Below are 21,389 nucleotides of genomic sequence, written 5' to 3' on the forward strand. Positions count from 1 at the left end.
CGCTCTGCCCCTTCCACAGAACAAACACCGCAGGCAGAGCTAAGCCATAGCAGAGCCCTTCTGAAAACAGCCTTGCCCAAACGGGTTCCTCTACAAAGGGGCGGGGGCGGGGGGCGTCCAAGAATTTTTAAACGTCATGCCTGGGGAATATATCTTAGGACAGACAAAGTTCCCATCATATTTACGAGGCTTCTACATCCTTCAGGCAAAGCGACACCTGCTAACGAGGCCTCGTGAAAGAGAATGATATGAGCATTCTGGGAAAGAAAATAAATGGAACATAGACTAAACCAGCACCCACTATTTATAAGTCTCTCCTGGGCTGGCAGCCAGGGCGGTGGGGATGGAGGCACTAGGTTTCATAGCCCACACCGCCTTGAGTGACGAGGCACAGGAGTGGGCCACAGGTTGTCTGCCACAGATGCGGGCAGGCTGTCCCCTCACATCTTCCAGAGACAATAGGCTGCTGGAACACACAGCACACGTGCCCACTTTCTGCACACGGGTCCTTATGAATGTGTGTTACAACTGGTGAATGTACACAGATGTAAAATGCCAAAGAGGCTGCCTGAGCAAACCCCCCTGTGCCCTCACTCCATCCCAGGTGCTGAGACCAGGATGCTGCCCTTGCTCACATCCTCTGTAGCCTTGTTTCCAGTAGCAGACACCCTGCCTTATTTCCTCAGACCTTTGTCCCCGTCTTATGTCCAAGCCAAGCTGCCCACGGCGTTCCTGTGTGACTGGACCCTGAATTAGCCCAGGTCCTCCCCAGTGTGGGCTCCCCACATCCAGACATCCCCACAATGCACACCTGTAGAAAAGCTGCCCGTTCCACGGCTGCCTCCTTCCTGTCTGCCTTGGGCACCTCTGCTGGTTGCCCGCCCGCCCTGTGGGCCTGTTGGGACTGGAGCTCAGCCCTCTGCTGACTGTGCTGACCTTTCTCTCCATGGCCATAGGCAAACACATCCCTGCTGACCCCAGGAAACGCTGCCATGTCTGTGAAAGCTCTCTTGGTTTGAGCTATTTCTCTGTAGAGGATAGGTTACAATGCATCTGTGGGATAAATGTTCCTGGAAGGGTATGAGGCAGAAGGATCTGCACCAGGTTTTCCATTAGAGTCCTTGAGACCTTTGGAAGCAACCCCCCGGCTTGTGGAGGAAGTCCTGCCTCCTGGCCCCACGGCATAATTCTTTAAAGAGTATAGGGCTCCAGGGCGGCACACGGTGGGAGAACGTCAGTGCCAGAAGCAGCAGCAGCGGAAACTGCTAAAAAAAGGCTATGGGATTACATCACCCTCACTCATCATATTCTCACAGAAAACTCATCTTCTATCCCAGAGGTTCTCAAAGTGGGGTTCCCAACCAGCACCTTCAGCATCACTAGGGAACGTGTTAGAAACACAAATTCTCGGGCCCCACTGCAGCCTCCCAAATCAGGAACTCCTGGAAAGGGGCCCAGCAATCTTTGTTTTCACAAACCCGCCACTCGAATCTGACGCAGGTCAAGTTTGAGAACCACTGGTTTGAGCTGTAGGGTTTCCTCTAGGTCAGTGGCCCTAAGACCAGCTGCACATTACGATCAATCACCTGGGATCTCAGAACATCCCCTGATATTCTCCTGAAATATCTATGTCTCCCAATATAGAGCAGAGGGTGCGCCAAAACATTGGAAGGCCGTGTGTTGAGCCACAAGCTGCTGCCACACTGCTTGAGACCTAAGTAAACGTGCAGGCTGGTTTAATGGCACAGAGCCGCTCTCTCCTTCCCACACCTGGAGCTCGTGGTAGAGGTCAGTACTGCAGTTTGGCCTCATCCTACCGCTGGAGTCCTCTTGGTGGATGCCTTAATTAAAGACCGCATCAGGGGGCCAGCATGGCGGCACAGTGGTTAAGTTCACTCACTGTGCTTCAGCACCCCAGGGATCGTGGGTTCAGATCCCAGGCATAGACCTATACAGCACTCATGAAGCCATGCTGCGGCAGTGACCCATGGTGGTGACCCACATACAAAATAGAGGAAGATTGGCACAGACATTAGCTCAGGGACAATCTTCCTCGAGCAAAAAGGGGAAGATTACCAACAGATCTGAGCTCAGGGCCAATCTTCCTCACCAAAAAAAAAAGTAAAAAAAAAAAAACCAAAAAAAGACTGCATCAGGCATATTGACTGGATTTGGTCCCAGCCCCTGCTGGTGGTCAGATCAAAAAGAGAGGCTGATGGTGTGGGGTGCTCAGGGAGATAGTTTCCAAGCCAAGACGGCACAGTAACGAGGAATGGACATCGTTGGGACACAATTCTCCGTTGGTCTCACGTGGTCCTTCACACCTTGTAAACCAGGGACTGGTCCATAAGCTTAGCATTCCTCTCCTGAGACTCAACCCCCCTGAGCAGATGGTGTCACCTCCACTTGACCCTGTGGGAACTGGGGCCCAGGCAACTGATACACAAATGTGGTGCCCTGACTACTCTCCTTGCCGTGAGGAATAAGCTGTCCCTAATTTCCCAGCCACGAGATTGTGTTTCCCACCAGCATGGATGAAAGTCCAGCCGGCTAGCTTTGCAGCTTGCAAATAGGGTGAAATCCTACTTTATTTGCAGCGGACTCTTCATAGCTCTGGACTGTAAGTTGTGGGTTTCTCCCTCCAGCCCTGAAATCCTGCAATCCTAGTTAACAGTTTGACCCATGAATGTGAGGACAAAATCTCTCACCTGAAGTGGGTTTGCAGCTGTGGCTTCTCCGGAGACTGTGAAATTCAATGGATCACAAAGGAGAGTTCTGTAGAAGAACCAAGACTTCTTACCATGTTTCCAGCTCTGCCTCCCAATTGACTAGTCACTGTAGCAAATAAAAAGGAGCTGGTACAGGACCACAGCCCATCCCAAATGTCTGCATCCGTATTCAGAGTATGAATAACTAGACAGTGTGGAGACAGTCATTGAAGCATAACATGGATGGGCTTCTCTCTGCAAGAGAGATTCTTATATTTTATGTAAATAACTTTCTCTTGTTGAAAGCTGAATTAAAGAATAGCCAGTGAACCCCTTCTCAACGACAAACTAACTTTCTCAGCACAGCCAGTTTTCAGAGTGCCCTGGGAAAGGGGACAGTAGTAAATGCTCTCTCACCACGCTAGTCCCTGGGAAGAGAAGACAATGTGTTTGTGTGAGCCAGTGATGGAGTTCCCAGGACGCAAAATGACCCAGACAAAGGAACAAAGTTACTAGCTTGATTTTGGACAAGCGGACTCGTGCGCATGGTATTAGGAGTCAGAGGTTTCCCTCTCATCTCAGCCCATCCCCAATCCACCACCTTAGAGCTTTTTCAAAGGCCCCGGATTTCACATCAGCTCCTCGTCTGTTCTGGAAGTCGCAGCTCCTCCTGGTCCCGCTTCAAATGTAGGACTTTTGAAATGTGCTTCTTCTTCCTGTCGGTTTGACAGCCAGGGGTCCTCGGAAGACGGTAGCAGGGCTGCGGCCGGGCTGCTGGACAGTCTTGGCCCAGCTCTTGCTGACAGTGTGGCCCTGGGCACGTCACTTTGGCTCCATGAGCATCAGTTACCTCATCAGTAAAGTGTGAAAATAGCATCCCCTGCTTTACAGAGCTGTCGTTGGGGACAGTGAGTTAAAGGACGTAAAGAAATAGAGCAGTGCCCGGTCCGTATTCGGTAGTCAATAAACGTCACTTTACAACAGCTGAAATGGCACAAGTTTTCTGGAGAAATATTTATCTCCTTCAATTCAATAATTCTACTTCCAGGAATCAATGCTTAAGAAACAAAAATGGATGATCCTGAAGATGTATATAGCAGGAAGTACACGACTGAACTTTTAAAATAGGAAAAGACCCCATGCTGAGCATTTTTCATACATTAGCTCATTTAATCCTCACAAAAATATGTGTAGATATGATTATCCCCATTTAACAATAATAAAGAAACTGAGATACAAATAAGTCAAACAACTTATTCAATACCGCATCCAGGTTTGTCTAACACCAGACCCATCCTGTAACCACTGCTCTGCTCTACCCTGCACTGCAACACCTACCAACACGGTAAAGTTACAGGGTTTCTAAACTGTGACCCCAAATTTGTTGATCGTATACATACGTATGCACAGGTATGTATGTATGTATACGAGTGTGTGTGTATTTATAGGTAGACATTATAGAGACAGATACACACATGTATAAGCACAAGAGTAAAGGGATAAACACCAATATGTTTACAGGGGTTATTTCTTAGAGATGATAAATTTTATATTTTTCATGTTTTCCATATTACAGACAATTTAATTCAGGGAATATTTACTGAGTTTCTACTATGTGCCTGTCACATAGTTACACATAAGCAGGTATTACTTATTACTTTTTAAGATAGAAAAAACAGTACATGCTAAAATATGTGTTCTCTCTCTTATACAATTGGCAGTATTCACTTACAAAGCTCATTTTTTTTTTTTAAGATTTTATTTATTTTTTTCCTTTTTCTCCCCAAAGCCCCCCAGTGCATAGTCGTCTACTCTTCATTGTGGGTCCTTCCAGTTGTGGCATGTGGGACGCTGCCTCAGCGTGGCTTGATGAGCAGTGCCATGTCCGCGCCCAGGATCCGAACCAACAAAACACTGGGCCGCCTGCAGCGGAGCGCGCGAACCCAACCACTCGGCCACGGGGCCAGCCCCACAAAGCTCACTTTAATACATTATTATTCATAAGTTAAGATGTTGTATAAATGGCTAATAGCAAAAGCAAATAAATGAAGTTCTGCTTCTGTGCTGACCGTTGGAAAAGATGACTCTTCAAGCAAATTCTCTCTGAAAAACTGTCCTAAATCTGTTTCCAAGTTCAGTGTTAGAACGTGTCAGAGAGGGCAAAAAGTAAGCATCAAGAAATAAACTTGTGAATTTCCTAAAACCTGGTCAGAAATGGAGGAGGCAGGAGAGGAAGAGAATGTGAACTGAAGACTGAGGAGCTGAACACTGAGCCCTGGACACGGGCCGCGTGGGAGGTGCCACCCAGGCCAGCCCGTGGCCCGTGTCCACCGTGGCGGCCACCTCGCCAAACAGACCCTTCAGGCCTGAGAGTCCGGGTGTCACCTCATCATCAGAAACACACTCAGGGCCCATTACCTGCAGCCGATTAGACAGGGATCCAGCCAAGTAAAACTCACCCTCTCGTGCGTTGCTCCCAGACGCTCTAACTAGTTGCCTGTCCTTCTGGTCTATTTTGCAAGTCAGAGCTGGAGCAGTAGGGAGGAATGCGGGTGGAGGAGGGAGATGTGGGCAGAGGGACAGAGCTGGGGAAGAGGCAAGGAGGTGTCCCAAGGGAAAGCTTTCTGAACCGGAAGTGGCACTGGGCCACATCAGGAGCACACGTGCAACGACGAACAGCTGTCCAGAGAGCTGAGGAGAGGACACCTGTCCACCGCACCCGAAGTCCTCTGTGGCCTGCCACCGTGGGAATCTGCCTGGCTGGTGATGAAGCGCGGACGTGGCCCTGCCCGAAGAACCAGCCCTGCCAGCCCGTCTCCCTGCACAGAGGGCCGGTCAGAAGGCTGGGCCCTCGCCGAGCTTGGCCACTGGCGCCAGTCGCCTCTGCCTCTTGCTGGGCAATGGGGTGAACCTCTTAGCCTCAGTTTCTTTATCTGTAAAGCCAGGACATCAGACTAGAATACTTTCAAGATGCCTTCCAGGATGAGAGATCCATGACTCTACAAAGCCCCACCAAACACATGGGTGCTTCAAAGACTTTTTCCCTCAAACTAATAAAAAGCGCTCCGAGTTTGCAACATTTTCTAGTGATATGACTGTTCCTCAGCATCTCTGAGCCTCAAATGCCTCGTGTGTAAAATGGGAACACTAATACCCACACTTGTGGAGCTTTGTGAAAATTAAAGTAGCGTTTGCGTATCTGGCCCAGCAACGGCCACATATTAAGTGTTTGCCCTTCCCCTGTACTACGTTATTTTAAGAGCAATCCTTTACTTTTATGCCAGGGTTCCTCGGCACTACTAACATTTGGGGCTGGATAATTCTCTGCTGTGAGGGGCTGTCCTGGGCACTGTAGGATGCTCGGCAGCAACCCGGATCTCTACCTACTGGATTCCAGCAGCACCCCCTCCTTCCGTACAGTTGTAACAGCAACCAGTGCCTCCAGACGTCCCCCAATGGCTCCTGGGAAACAAAACCCTCCCCCGCCCCTACCCAGCCAGCTGAGAACCATTGATTTCAACAGACCCTAGTTACACAAAAGAGGAAAAGCATGCCTTGCTCAGGATCACCTTTCCAGTAAAATTCAGAGTCCAGCCCAGAACCCGTATCTGCAAAGCTCTGGGCCAGACGTGACCTGCAGGACAACATCTTGGGTTTCCAGCTCCCAGAGGGTGAGAAAGCAAGGACAGGAAGAATGGAACTAATCGGTACTTTGGTGCATCTCCTGTTCAGGAATCCTTTCAAATGGCAAGTGAATAGCTGTACCAAGCAGTGGCAGCTGCAGCTCTCACCTTACAGGTACACTGAACTGGTTATAGGAACGGCCATTTTTCAAAGCCCAGGAGAGAATGACAAATGTGCAGGAGTCTTGTCATCTTTTGAATTAGCCTTATATAGAAAGATAACATAATTTAGTCTTTCACCTAATAAGAATATAGGCAGACTTGTTCTTGCTTTTCTTCTGATCTGGCCCAATGGCACAATTTCAGATGATTTATGGGTCTGTGCAGTGTGTCTTCATTCCCCCGCTCCCCCAAGGCTATTTCTGCATCAGACTGGATTCATTAGATTAGATTGGACGGTAACTCCGCCTTTTCATTTGTTTCCCTTCAAAGGTACCTTCACAGATAAACGGCTCTAGCATTAATCTTCCTAGGGAAAAGTCACAGCATACGCCAGCCCATCCTGATGACAGTCACCTTGGAAATGTTTAACCCTTTAGAAGAAAAAAATCAAGATGCCCAGCCATTCATTTTGTCATAAGCATATGATGTCATGCTTTTCCTAGACAGTTTAGAGCCTCGTCATAAATGAAAAACACTTCAGGAATTTAGGATGCTTTTAGTCACTTTGTCACAAGGAACAAAGTATGTGGAAACCTGGGAATAAAGGTATGACAGATGGGACAAGTGGGGAGGACGGGGGCTGGTCAGGAAGGACCTTTCCAGGGACAGCTTCTGGTGAGAGGGAGGGGAAAGAACCAGTAATTGAGACATGGAGAAGAGACACAGCTGAGAGCACATCTGTAAGATATACCTACAGACGACAAGCTGAGCTTCCAAATAAAATATAGGGTGCCAGGGCCCTTTGGGCGAGGCTGTCCGATATCACGGCAATGAGCTTAATTATCCACGTTTGAGAGTGGTTATCAGTGGTTGACAGAAACAGTAATCACAAGCAATTGCAGGAGTGTGGCTAATTCTCAGTAAAAACATCCCCCTCCTGATATGTGTTCAATCCGATTTGAAGAGCATAGACTTCGAGCTGGAGAAGGTGAAGCAGCTCGGTTTGGGGCTCACTGTGCCACATCTTCGGGGTGTGTGAAAGGGGAGAGACTCAGAAGCAACTGCACAGGTGCCCTGGAATACCACACCGGAAGCCGCTGGGGGAGGACTGAGGCGTCTCAGTGGCGGGTGCCTGACCTCTGGACCCGGGGCCACAGCTGACCAAGGGACAATCTGCCCCTGTCCCTTAGGGAATTTTATTCCTTTCCATGCATGCACTGCCTGGGGTCCTCTTGATGGGGGAGGTTGCCTGCAAACACCCAGGCTAGGACTTTCCAAGGGGCAAAGCCTCTCTCGGCCTGGGGCGAATGGGTGTGCTTGGTACTCGACAGGCCAGGGGGTTAAGTCCTCGGAACACTGGCCAGGATAGGAAGTGAATGGGGAGGAGGGACACAGTCCATGTGGATATCACCAGAGCAATGAGAAGTGCAAAAACCAGGAGAGGATCAAATCTGTCCAGGGGAAGGGGAGAAAACTTGACCTAAACAGAGAAATGAAGTGTCCGGGAGTGCCGTCTTTTCCCCTCCCCCCTGGCTGTTGGAGCCTGCAGACCTGCTGGAGTCCGGAGGACATCTTCCCAGTCTCCTTCTCCCATCTGTGCGCATTTCCCAGGGCCACCCTAACAAAACACCACAGCCTGGGGTGGGGGGGGGGGGGGCTTCAACAACAGAGACTTGTTTCCTCACCCTCTGGAGGCGGGAAGTCCAAGACCACGGCGTCGGCAGGGCTGGTTTCTTCTTCAGCCTCTCTCCTTGGCTTGCAGATGGCCGTCTTCTCCCTGTGTCTTCACGTGGCCATCCCTCTGTGCATGTCTGTGTCCTCATCCCCTCTTCTCACAAGGACATCAGTCATACTGGATTAGAGCCCGTCCAAATGACCTCGCTTTACCTTAGCCACCTCTTTAGAGACCCTAGCTCCAAATACAATCACAGTCTGAGGTACTGGGGTCAGGACTTCAATGTGTGAACTGCCTTAATAACCCACATGAGATTTTCATGCGTGCGTTTATAAAACATGCTCATGGACAAGCCCTCTGTGGATTGGGAGCCATAGAAAATCTATCAGCGGCCTCTGGAAAAATGCCTTACACGGAGTGTTGAGCGGCAAATGAGTGTGGAAGGATTAACTCTGCAAGAGCAAAAACTACATCATTCTCAGGACGCTGAGAGAAGTGAATGCATCATAAAACAAGAAATTTCATCACTAGTAACGTAGCTACCACACTAGAAACTGTATTTCCATCTCTGATTTACAGATTATATATAGATGTGAGAGAATGATGAGAGGGCTAAAAGAATACGCAGCAGTTGTGGTATTATTTATATTATATAAATTATTATATTATATATAGTTGTGATACCACATATATTTTATCTTACATAATTATAATATATTGTATTACGTATTATATTGTATTAATTTTTTTAAATCTTGTAGTACACTGAAGGAACCAAAGTGAGAGGAGCCACCATGGCCCTGTCTGGGAAGCCTAAAGAACGTGGGATCCGTCGTGCACGGACGACAGAGCATATTTGATTAAATCCAAATGTATATAATTATTCAGAGAGATGCATGATTCAGTCATCCCTTTCTACCTTATGTAGTGCATTTTTTCAGAGACAGCCTTGGAATATATATTTGTTTCTAGAAGATATATATTTTTTCTCTCTCTGTTAAAAATAGCTTTATTACAGGGCCAGCCCAGGGGTGCAGAGGTTAAGCGCGCATGTTCCACTTTGGTGGCCTGGGGTTCAATGGTTCAGATCCCGGGTGCGGACATGGCACCACTTGCCAAGCCATGCTGTGGTAGGCGTCCCACATGTAAAGCAGAGGAAGATGGGCATGGATGTTAGCTCAGGGCTAGTCTTCCTCAGCAAAAAGAGGAGGATTGGCAGCAGTTGTTAGCTCAGTGCTAATCTTCCTTAAAAAAAAGAAATAGCTTATTATAGCATAATTGACAGAATAAATTGCACGTATTTAAACCATACGATTTGGTAAGCTTTGTTATAGGTATACACACATGGAAAGATCACCACTATGGTAGGCTGAGTAATGGCCTCTAAAGATGTCCGTATGCTACCTCACATGGTAAAAGGGGGTTTGCAGATGTGAGTAAGTTCAGGATCTTGAGACATGGGGATGATCTCAGATTATCAGGATTATCCGTGGCTCCAAAGTGGTCACAAGGGTCTTTATGAGAGGGAGAATGCGATGTGAGGATGGAAGCAGAGTTTGGAGCAATGCAAGGAAGGAACCATGAGCCAAGGAATGCTGGCAGCCTCTGGACACCAGAAGAGGCGAGGAACAGATTCCTCCCCAGAATTTCAGAAGGAACCAGCCCTGTTGACACCTTGAGTTTAGCTCCATAAGGCTCATTTTGGAATTCTAACCTGAAGAACTGTAAAATAATACGTTTGTATTGCTTTAAGCCACTGTTTATGACACTTTGTTACAGCAGCAAGAGGAAACTAATACAACCACAATTGAAAGATCCTCTCGACCATTTGTGCTCCCTCCTCCCACCCTCCTTGCCCCTACCCCGTTCTCAGGCAACCACTGACGTGTTTTCTGTCACTAAAGATTTGTTGGATTTTCTAGAGTTTTATATAAACAAAATTGTACAGGATGTACTCTCTTTTATCTGATTTCTTTCAGTCATCATAATTATTTTGAAATTTACCCACATTGCTATGCTCCTCAATAATCCAGTTTTCTTATTGCCTAATAGGACTCACTGCATGGATATACCACAATCTGTTATCCATTCGCCTACTGAGGGACATTTACGTTGGTTCCAGATTTTGACTATTACCAATAGAGCTGGTATGAACATTTGTGTACAATTCTTGGGGTGCACATATGTTTTCACTCCTTTGTTTAAATACCTAGGAGTGGAATGACTGGGTCATAAGGTTAATATATATTTAACATGTTAAAAAAACACCCAAACTATTCTCCAATGTGGTTTTACCACGTTACATTCCCACCCGCATGTAAGAGAGCACCGATCGCTCCACATCACCACCAACACCTGGTGGGGCCGGTCTTTGTAATTTTACCCACTCTAACAGACACATAATAGTATGTCATTGTGGTTTTAATTTGCATTTCCCTAATGACTAATGATGTTTCCCAAGTTTTTACTGGGTTGTTGTTTTCTTATTATCAAACGTTCAGAGTCTTCATTCGTTCAGCAAATATGGATTAGTAGGACCTACTATATGCCATGCACTGTACACATCAGAGAAATGGCGGACAAACTCTCTCTCCTCAAAGAGACCACACCCCTCCCTCACAAGGTCTACTGCCGTTCTCTTGGTCCTGGGTGGGCCCTTGTGACCGATGGATACCATGCAGCACAAGTAACACCACAGGATTTTGGAGATTAGGTCTTAAAAGGTGATAGGGTTTCCACCTGGCTACCTGTCCCCCTCTCCTCATCTCTGTCTGTCTGTCTGTCTCTCTCATCCCTTAGAACCCATCCCCCAAGTCATGAGAGCCTCCGGCCACATGGTGAGGCCACCTGTGCCAGCCAGCAGCCGCAGCTAAGGTGTCAGCTGCCAGCCTCCACAGCCTCAGCCGCCGACTGCAGCAGAGACGAGCATCCCCTGAGAACCCTCTCAAACCGCAGACTCACACACGAAATACACGCTGCTGTTGTTGTTCGAGTCCGCAGAGTGTTGGGTGCTTTGCTGTGCAGGAATAGATGACCAAGAGGCAAGCCACCACAGCGATGGCACTGTTACAGTGAAAGCAAAGCGTGTGGCATTCTGAATAGTTTTTTCTACAACAGACGGGTATATTTATTTAAAGAAGCACATTTATATTTAAATTTTAAAACATTTAAGTTAAAACTAAAAGTGTGCTTGTCTAATTTTACAGGCATTTGCCTGAGAAACTTAAGATATTCATTTTGCAGCAAATGGTCAGAAAGTCACAGAATTTCAGAGCTGAAAATGACATTGATAGGCTCCAGTCCTCATTGTACAGACAGAAACTGGAAGCCAGAATTCTTTGTTTATCTTACATAACCCAGAAAATAAAAATATGCTTTCCTGCTTTGTCACTCTCTTCACAACTTCTCCATTTAAGATGAACTATACTAAATTTGTTAAGAAAATATTCTTTCCTTCCTTATATAAGAAAACACTTCTGCTTAGGAAGCTAAACTTATCTCTCAAGTTATTAGGATTCCAGCCTGCTGCCCGCCTGGTGGCCATCCAACACGCCTCACAGAATGGAGGGCGGCGGCCCAGGCTCAGGCTCTGGGGGGGGTCCCTCCGTCTGTGTTCAAACCGCAGCTCCACCACCTTTGACCTGGGTGACTTTGCTCAGTTCACTTGATCCTTTCTGAACTTCTGCTTCCCCATCTGTAAAACGGAGCTATAACACAGTATGAGATAGGCCTAAAAGGATTTTTGTGAAAAATAAATGAAATACCACATGTTGAAGCTCCTGAAATATGGTGGCTAATCAAAAGATGGCAGCGAGTCCTGCGACTCTGCCTGCCACTTCAACAGGTGCCCTTGAACTGCACTCGTGAGTCTTTCTTACTGTGAAGATAAAGTAATTCATCTTCAACCCCATTTTCAGAAAGTCCGCGAAAGTCTGTGTGAGCCATCAAGAAGGGTTTAGATTTGTCCCGATGGCAATCAGGAGGCATCAAAGTGGTTAAGCAGAGAAGAGGCCTCCTCTGAAGGCAGTGGAAGGCGGGCCTGGCCAGGGGGCTGCTTGACTGCGGGATGGATGAAAAATCTGCTGGGAGGCTGTGTCCATAATTACGGTAAAGGACATCAGGGGCCTCAGCTAGAGTAGTGGCAGTGGGACTTGAATAATCATCATTATTATTACAGCTCGTGTTTGTTGACACGTTTAAGAAAAGACCCACAGGAAGAGGATTCAGCCAAGAATAGACCGAGAAAACTGCACTGTCACAGAGTAAAAAAAGAAAGCGTTTTAAGGAGGAAGTGGACACCAGGATAGACTCTGTTGAACCAAGGAGGAGAGGCCTGAAACAGTAACCGCACGCCCTGGCGACCAGTGAGCAGCCCTCCCACCATCCATGGCGTGACCCGGTCCGTCTGTTTATGATTCTCAATTCCTTGCATCTCAAACAGGCGGTCAAGAATGTGGTGCATGTGAATAGCTCGCAGAAGTAGCGCTCATTATATTTCTTATTTAAAGGGCGGCCTTTGATTATGTCAGTTGTCAGTTGTCAGTGCTACTCCATTCAAGATCTCCGGGGCCTGCTTTCCACGTTGTGTGACAGGACAGCGCGGCAAGTGAGTGGAAGACAGCAGCAGACTCCAGCTAAGCACTGGACGTTTCTTCACTAGGACATAGTGATGGTCAGTCCCCCGCTGCCGCGGAACAGACATGTACACAGGTGGTCACATCATGTGAGAGATGACACCGCAAACCCTGCAGCAACAGACACAGCTTTACGGAGTGAAGATGGCACCAGCAGTGAGACCATCCCAGGCGCACGCATCCCGGTGCCTCCCTGGGTATCCTGGGGGTGTTGGCTCAGTGCCCACCTGCGCAGCACATGCACCAGCTGAATGTCTACGGAGGGACCAGCTTCCCCGCAGCACCCCCTGCAGGCCGAGGCTCCAGACCTGCGGAAGTCACGCTTGAGGACGCCTGCGCCCGTCAACATCCAAAATCCTCCCTGGGGTGAGGTGACATCTAAAGGTCCCCTGCTCCGGCTTTTACTGCCCTTCCAGAGCAAGCAGAAACATTCCCCTCCCATTTGCGACATTTCTGGCAGTTCCCATCTGGCTCCCTCAGTCCTGCGTCATCTTCCATTTAGGATCCAGAGCCGCGTGTTAGTGCACCGGTCCACCCAAATTCACGAGAACCGTGCAACTCCAGACAAAGGAGAGGCAGTCCAACCAAAACACACCCGCCCCGGTCACCAGGAGTCACGTCACTGTCTTCCTCCTAGTCCAGGCCAGGAGCCCAGAATAAACTGACAGATCTGAATGCCTTGTTTCCAAACTGCTCGACAGCAGCCCTTGCAAGACTTGCTCACCCAGCCCGCAGGCAGGCCGTTCCAGGCGGGCGCGCACAGAGGGAAACGAGAACCTCTTCCTCCTTGAGAGGGATCCTCGAACCTCGACTCATTGAACTTCCAACTTTCTTCACATTGTTACCAGAGTCTACGGGCAGGTGACAATCATGACCCAATACTTGTTCCTTGGGCTCAAAACCCAGCAGCGTTAACGTGAGTTTCCCGGACCTGCGCGGCCCGTCGGAGCGCCCGCCTCCTGCAGCTCTGCGCTGGGACGCACGGGGGCAGCAGAGGCCAGCCCGCCTCGGCCCGGGCCAGGCTGCCGGGATCGCCGCGGCTCAGCCCTGGCCGACCGGGGTGGCGCCGCGCTGGCCTGGCGCGGAGAACCGGAGGCCGTCGAGCGTTCAGCTGCAGCAACGTAGTGACCTCACTGTGCGCTGAGCGGGGCTCTAACTAAATCCATACTAAATCCAACCAAATCCACAGCACGAAGGACCCTTCAAACTTGAGACGAGTCCTGCCAGGGGGTGGCGGGTTTTATTTCTATCTCTATCCATATCCATATCTATCTATCTGGATATAGACATAAAACAGAGTATACGATTTACAATAAAGGCATATACATTATATATTTTATATATGGGGGGCAGGAGGGCTTTCTTACATCTTTCTGTTCTATCCAATGTGTCTTCAATATTTAACAAAATGCATTTGTTAAATAATCAGAAAAAACAGACTGAACAAACTCAAAAACAGAAGGAAAATCCATATTATAGGAAGATTGAGCATGTATAGAGGTTTTTTCCTCCAAAAAGATATTTCAGTTTATAATATAAATAGCAATACAAGGACTTTAAGTAGCAATCTCCATTCATGATTTTATCCGACAAGGGTCTTTTGAGCGTCGCATGTATGTGCAAGGCACTCCTGTAGGTTCTGGAGACAGCAAGGAAGGACAGTTCCTGCCCCCAGCGAGCTCGCGGTTGGGCAGCCGGGAAAAGCAGACGGTGATCTAACATAGGCAAGGAACGAACACAAAACTGTGAAGACAGAGACGGAGACAGTGAGCTCCACAAGGGACAGGGGACGATGAGACTCCCCAGAGGCGGTGAGCCTTGAGGTGTGCCTTCCAGGGTTAAATAGGGTTCTGCCAGTGAAGGTGGCGAGCGGCACATCAGGCAGAGGGATGCGTCAAGGCAAAGTTGCTGGAGACGTGGAAGCACGCGGAGTGGGCGGAGTTAGAGCGAAGAGGGAACACGGGCAGACAGCCGGATGAGGGTGGGAGGAGCCGGGACAGAGGTTCCGACCCTGCCAAGGGCGACGCGGGGGCAGGCGCAGCGTCTCGTGTGGGTCCCACCTGGGCTCTGACCGCAGCTCCCCAAGACAGGGCGGGCTCCTGGTGCCGATGGAAGGTCTGCTGGCTGGAACGTCCTGGCAAGTTCTCTACACCAGCGACTTTCAGACTTTTTAAACAGCAGCCTGCGGTAAGGTAAACATTTTACAGTGCAACTCATATACAGAAACACACGCGTGTGTGGTGTACCTTCATGGAAGCCAGTACACACAACACGAGGCACACTCTGGTCTCGCCTGTTCTCTGTTTTGTCAACAGAGAAATTTCACAATCCACTAATAGGCTGCAACTTGAAGTTTGACAAATGACTCTAAAACAGGGCTTTTCAGCCCCGATCTGGGGACAGGGCGCGGATGGTTCTGGAGTGGCGGCCGTCCTGTTCAGGTAGGATGTTGGTAACATCCCTGACTCTATCCACTGGATCCCAGGAGCACCTCCCCCGGAGTTCTGACGTCTAAACCGCTCCAGACACCGTCCAGGGTCCCCTGGGGTGCAAAACTGCCCCGAGTTGAGCACTGCTGTTCTGAGCAAACTCGAAAATGGGGACGCCCTGGCTTGAGAGGAGGATGCTTCACCCGCCCTCAGGCGCAGTGGCCCTGCATCCACAGGGCTGGCTAACCTGCACACGAGGGGGGCCTTCCACAAATCCTGAGAGTGAACTAGGAGGGATTCTAGAGTCGGTGGGAGGCCCTGGCATAAAGATCCAAAGGGGTACGTCGTGTGACCTGTCGCCTGCTGACCTCATCACCCACACAAGGTACCATCCTCTCCCCGGTCCACCATCAAACCCCACTTGCCGGGCGGCCTGGTGACACAGTGGTTAGGTGCATATGCTCTGCTTTGGCAGCCTGGGGTCTGCCTGTTCAGATCCCGGGTGCGCACATGGCACTCCTTATTAAGCCATGCTGTGGCAGGCATCCCACATATAAAGTAGAGGAAGATGGGCACGGATGTTAGCTCAGGGCTAGTCTTCCTCAGCAAAAAGAGGAGGATTGGTAGCAGTTGTTAGCTCAGGGCTAATCTTCCTCAAAAAAAAACAAAACCCACTTTCCTGCCTTCATTTCCTCAAACTGACCAACCTTCCCCACCGCAGGGCCTTTGAACGTCCACCTCCCTCTGCCTGGAAGACTTCCTCCTCTCTCCCCCTACTGAACTCTTCCTGACCATTGAGGCTCAGCTTAAATGTCACTTCCCCAAAAAGGCTGCCCCTGTTCCCCCAAGCTAATGAAGTCCTGGATATGCTCCAAAGAGACCTTTAGTTGTCACTTTTAATACTCACTACAAAAGGAAGGTATATACATATTCATGCGACCATTTGCTTAATCTATTTTTTTTTTTTCTCTCTCGCGACCCACCGTGCCTGGGTGCAAGCAGGGGCCACCTGGTTCTGCCCACACGGAGCCATGGGGAGGCCAGCCGAGGGCTCCTGGGTGAGGGCCGGGCGCTGCCGCTGGCTCCAGGCGGGTCCTGTTCCTAGCAGTGGCCTCCGGAGCTAACCATTGTTTATTTTAAGGAAGAAATGTTTAAAAGCTTTTCAAATGAATAATGAAAATATGAATTTCTCACTAAGGCTGAGTTTCTAATAAAAGAATTATTCCAACACTTATCTTGAGACTTCGTAATTAAGGAAGTACTACTTGGTTTTTTTTTTTTTTTTTTTGACTTAAGAAGGCTGCGTACGCCATTCTCTGCACAGTTCTTTCTTTGATAATTAAAAGTGTCATTTTCTCTTTTCATCAAGGAAAGCATTGTAGATAACAAAACTGAATTTCCTTTAAACTATAAAATTATTGGAAGATTACATTCACCCTAACTTCATCTACATAACATTAAGTATATAATTTCTACTCAAAATTAGTTCTCAATATAAACAGGCCAGACCAAAAAAAATCAAAATTATCTTAATGTTTATCAAGAAATGGACTTAAAATGAGGAAACTCCACGAGAAAAAAGGAGATTATCAGGGACTGGAACAGTGATGAAGTTGGCCAGGATGTTTGGCAGGATGAGAATATATTTTTTCTTTTTCATGTGGCCAAGCTTTAATGATTCTTTAAGCGTCAGAACCCAGTCCCACTTGTCAGCCAAAGGAGGCTTCCTTCCCAAACCTCGCATCCACCAAGCAATGGAATTGAAGTCAACGTATGTTTTCAAGTGTGATGTTGAGACCAAGCACCAGGGCTGCGGTGATGTATAAGACGTGGTCCATCTTCAGAAAGTTTTTGGTCTTCGGGGGAAAACATCCTGTAGATCGGCATAAAGCATCAAAGAGCAGCTGACGCTCAGAAGCCACATCCCCAGTGGCCCCCTAACTACACCAGGAGGCCCGTTATTTGTCTTCAGAAGGAAGGATCAGAGAGCTGCACGGTATTGTGTCACAGTGTGCCAAGATATTAACATCTTGGCCAGAAACAGGGCACATCTGTTCTTCAATTTCCTCAAACAGGTGGTGTTAATTTTAGTAATATATGTTTGCCCCTTGGGACCAATCATTTTTTTCCCCTGGAATCACCCATTTATTCAACAAATGTTCAGGAAGAGCTGCCGTGTGCCGCCGCTGCGGTAAGCGCTGCCGACGCAGAGGGGAGCAGCAGGGAGTCGCTGGCGCATGAGGCGCTGTCCCGTCGGGACCCCCCCCCCACCCCCCGGCCCCTCGAGCAGTCACGGTGGCCCCTGCGCCCTGCGGATGCCCCACGGCTCTTCCAAGCGCTGCAGCACAGGGCCAACACTTATTATTATGCCAGCAGCCGCGCACTTTACCATCACAGCTGCGCCAGCGTCAGGGCCCACGGTCCTCTCCAAGATGGTGAGACCATAGAGCTGAAGCCAACAGCTGCTCACTCACGTGTTCCAGTGCAGGCCCGGAAGTTCTGTCTACGCCCATCTGCCTGTGGACCCCGGCTCCGAGCCTCACAAGCTACCAGGTCGTGTGCTAGTGACCACTCAGGGTCACAAGGGTAAACAACCACACCCTGCACAAGCTTTGGGAGGGGAACACACCGGGGGTGAGGTCTGTCAAGGCAGGAGGACCCCATCTGATGAGAGAGGGCAGAAAGGCCCCTGGGGAAGCCTGGAGCTGGGGAGGTGGGTGCAGTGCACTCAGTGAAGGGGGCTGGGAGGTCCGAGTTAAGCACAGAGACAGAGAACGGGCCCTTTGCGAATATGTGGCCAAGTCCCGGAGCACCCGAACCTGTCAGCCATTACAAGAGACAATACACTGGCGAGAACGGAGCGGCGCAGCGAGGTTATAGGCAAGGTCCCTGCTCCACTATCGACAGTGCAAAGGTGAGTTTTCACATATAGAAGCACTTTGTGAATGATCAAGCACCACGCAAATGCATACATCACCATTCTTATTATCGCGTACGGAATTTTTAACCACCACGTATAGCAGACGCGCAGGTTCTAAATATGTATGAAACAAGCCAAGAAAGCTACTTCTGATCAATGTCAAGGAAAAAAAGAAGAGAAAAGCAGGACATTTGTACACTGTTTAAAGCAAAAAAGCAACAAGATGAATGTTCTTCATCTGGCTTTATTCTCCACAGAGTGAAGGCCCCATCTCACTTTCCACTTTGCTGCCAAACCTTTCTCACCTCGGGGCCCCCTGTGCCCGCCATCCTGTCGACACCGTGTTTTCCTGTTTTCAGATTGCTCCGGCAAGCGTTGTACAGGAACCGTCTTGTGTTGCTTGGTTTCACGCCGCCATGAAAATGCTCGCCAGCCCTTTGGTGGTGGAGGTGATAGTTTACACTTCAGTGGCCCCGGCTGTTGGTAGGGCCCTCCCAACCCTGTAACCAGAGCTGGCACTGAGGTCCATGAACCTCTGGAATCACTGTTACTGGGACTTCTCTCGTGCCCTCCGTCCGCCAGCGCTCAGCGCAGATCAGAGAAGGAGCTGTACAGCGATCTCTCAGCATTTACTGGCTTATTTCCAAAGTGAGGTGCCTGCAGCTTGCTAAGCAATAAACAGAGTAAGCTGCCCAGCGGCTGCCTGTGAGTGCGCTCTGTCGGCGTGCTTGTTCTCCTCACGCTGACTCCATCTTCAGAGCCTGCGACGTTTAGTCCCAGCATGCCTCCTCGGAGGTGGCCCCCCAGAAACCCTCCTCAGGGCCTTTTGGAAATCCACCCTCACCTCAGCACGGACAGCCAAACATTCTTACCGTTCCCGGTCATGACCCAAGGCATCTGCGAAGAGTAGAGGTCCAGCATTTATAGAACTGAAGGGCGCCTCTAGGACCAAGTGCCAAATGGAGAAAGACATTTTAAGCATCTATGGATTCAAATGGAAGACAGAATTGCACGTGAGCCAAGCACACCTCTTTCTCTTAAACTCATCTTGGGATTTTTAGTGCATACTTAAAATTAAATAAAATACGCTGTTTTTAAAATGTTCTGCATTTGTGGCCTCGAATAATAATTTTCTACGTCTTTAGCTGAAGTTTCAACTTGTGGCCATACAAGGGAAAGTCAACTCTTCCATGTCTGAGCGTAATGGGAACACTAGGGAAGTGACAGCCTAGGGAAACGAAAGTTGTCTCCGGGGCATGCATCCACTGATGACCTACCCCGTGGGGAATTGTTACTCTGATGCTGGGACGGCCTCCACAAGCACTAGCAGGCAGCTCTCCCAGCCGTCAAATACAAAAAGGCCCACAGACAAAATTAAATGCTGGAAGCACACGGTCTATTAAATGCATTCAAAACACGATGTGAGAAGCAGGGGCAAGAGATGTGGTAGGCTGACCAGAAGGGCAGCATGCGGGAAGGACAGCCCAGACCTCGGAGTGCAGGGGGCAGTGCTCGCATGTCCCGTCTCTCGCCCCTTCACACTTCCCCACTGAAGGTGTGGTTCCAAGACCAGAGTGGGATTGGGGGTCCAACAGACGAAGGTGCCTGAGCCAAGAACGCATCCCTGTCCCGCTGGAGAGATGCAGCCACTTGTTCTTTAGAGAGACGCTGTCACCGGGCGTAACCATAGCTCGCCAGTGAGCCTTGCTGAGCAGCCGCAGTCTGATTGGTACGTCCTGGGCTGATCGGGGGTGATGGAGCTGGAGGCCCAGAGAGGACGTGATCATGACGTCACCTTTTAGTCTGTCCATACATTCCAGTCTGTGCCATCAGATAGTCCACTCGAGCTCTCTCTCTTTAACACGTCTTACTGGCTGCTGACTTACCATCTGTATTCACACATCTCTGGATTCTGTCCATGTTTCACAGCCGCTTGCTCCCTCACTTTCTAAACCTGACATGCCCTTTAAGATTCACCTGTATCTCATGAGCTAACAGCTCACTCACTCACTGAGCTTAAAATTCCGTATGAGTTACCTCCTTCCATTTTTCTTCTTGCTCTCTGATGCAAAATTAAATATGCTCAATACAGCAAAGTCACGTTACAGTGACATCTCAAGTTCCCTTGGAAGAAGTTCTGAGAACTCTTCTCCAATCAAACTATACCCAGGTGATTACCTGGAATCAAGTGACCTGAAGTCTTTCACAAGCTTCAGGATGTTAAAGCTGGTTGAAAATGGTGACTATCAAATAACAATATGGAGAAATGTCCAGCTCTCCTGTTGAGTGAGAAAAGCAGACTAGCTTTATGCAACTACGTAAAAAGTGTATAATTATGTGTGGGAATAAAAGAACACGTAGGATTTGTTCAATGTATTAGAATAATGGAATTACAGTGGATTTTTTCTCTGCTCTATAAACTTACCCTAATTTTCTAATAAGAAAGCACGTAAAAGTTGGTGGGAACCTCATCCATCACGGGGCCAGCACCTTCCGCTTCCTACACCAGGACTTTCTTTGAAAGGTAGACTATCTCTGTCGGCCCTCACTCTATATTTTAATACAGATCTTTTCTCTAAAGTGATGACATCCCCGTCCTCAGCAAACAAGCAGCCTGGCGTCCTGGCCTCTTTGAAGGAATGTGTGTCAGCAGCCTGGAAATTTAAATTTTAAATGTGTTCGTGTTACAGTGCCTGACTTGTCCCCTACGTGGATGTCCCCTACGTGGATGTCCCCTGAGGAATGTCTGGATGCTGTGAGTAATACAAATGGGAAGAAGGAGGAAATCATGCATTTTTCAGGAAGGTACTCTTGGGGCGTTATATGAAAGATATTGTGCCTCAGAAACGTTTCTGAATTTTAAAACCACATATTCAAGTGTTTGCATCCTCGCTCCTCTAAGACCCAGGCCTGGGCAGTGGGGCCTCCAGCTGGCCTCCCCAGCTGCTCTTCCTAAGTTGTCAATGTGCTCACTGCTAGCAGCCTGGGGATCCCCCTGTTGGCCGCACTGGGGGCTCCTCTCTGCTGTCAGAGTCGCCAGTCAGCGACTGCATTAATTCCCTCTCCTGGGGTGGGCAGCATTGACCACAACGAATATAGTATCCTGCCATTCGCGTTTTCTATGACAAGGAACAGAATTCTGTCAAGCCACCTTCAGTTAGAGGCCACTTATTTTTTGGTTTTGTTGATGTGAATTCTTTGTCTTCCTGTCAGCTAATTTATTTTAAAGCTAGACTAG

This window comes from Equus quagga, chromosome 5, assembly GCF_021613505.1.
Source record: "Equus quagga isolate Etosha38 chromosome 5, UCLA_HA_Equagga_1.0, whole genome shotgun sequence".
Taxonomy (NCBI): Eukaryota; Metazoa; Chordata; class Mammalia; order Perissodactyla; family Equidae; genus Equus; species Equus quagga.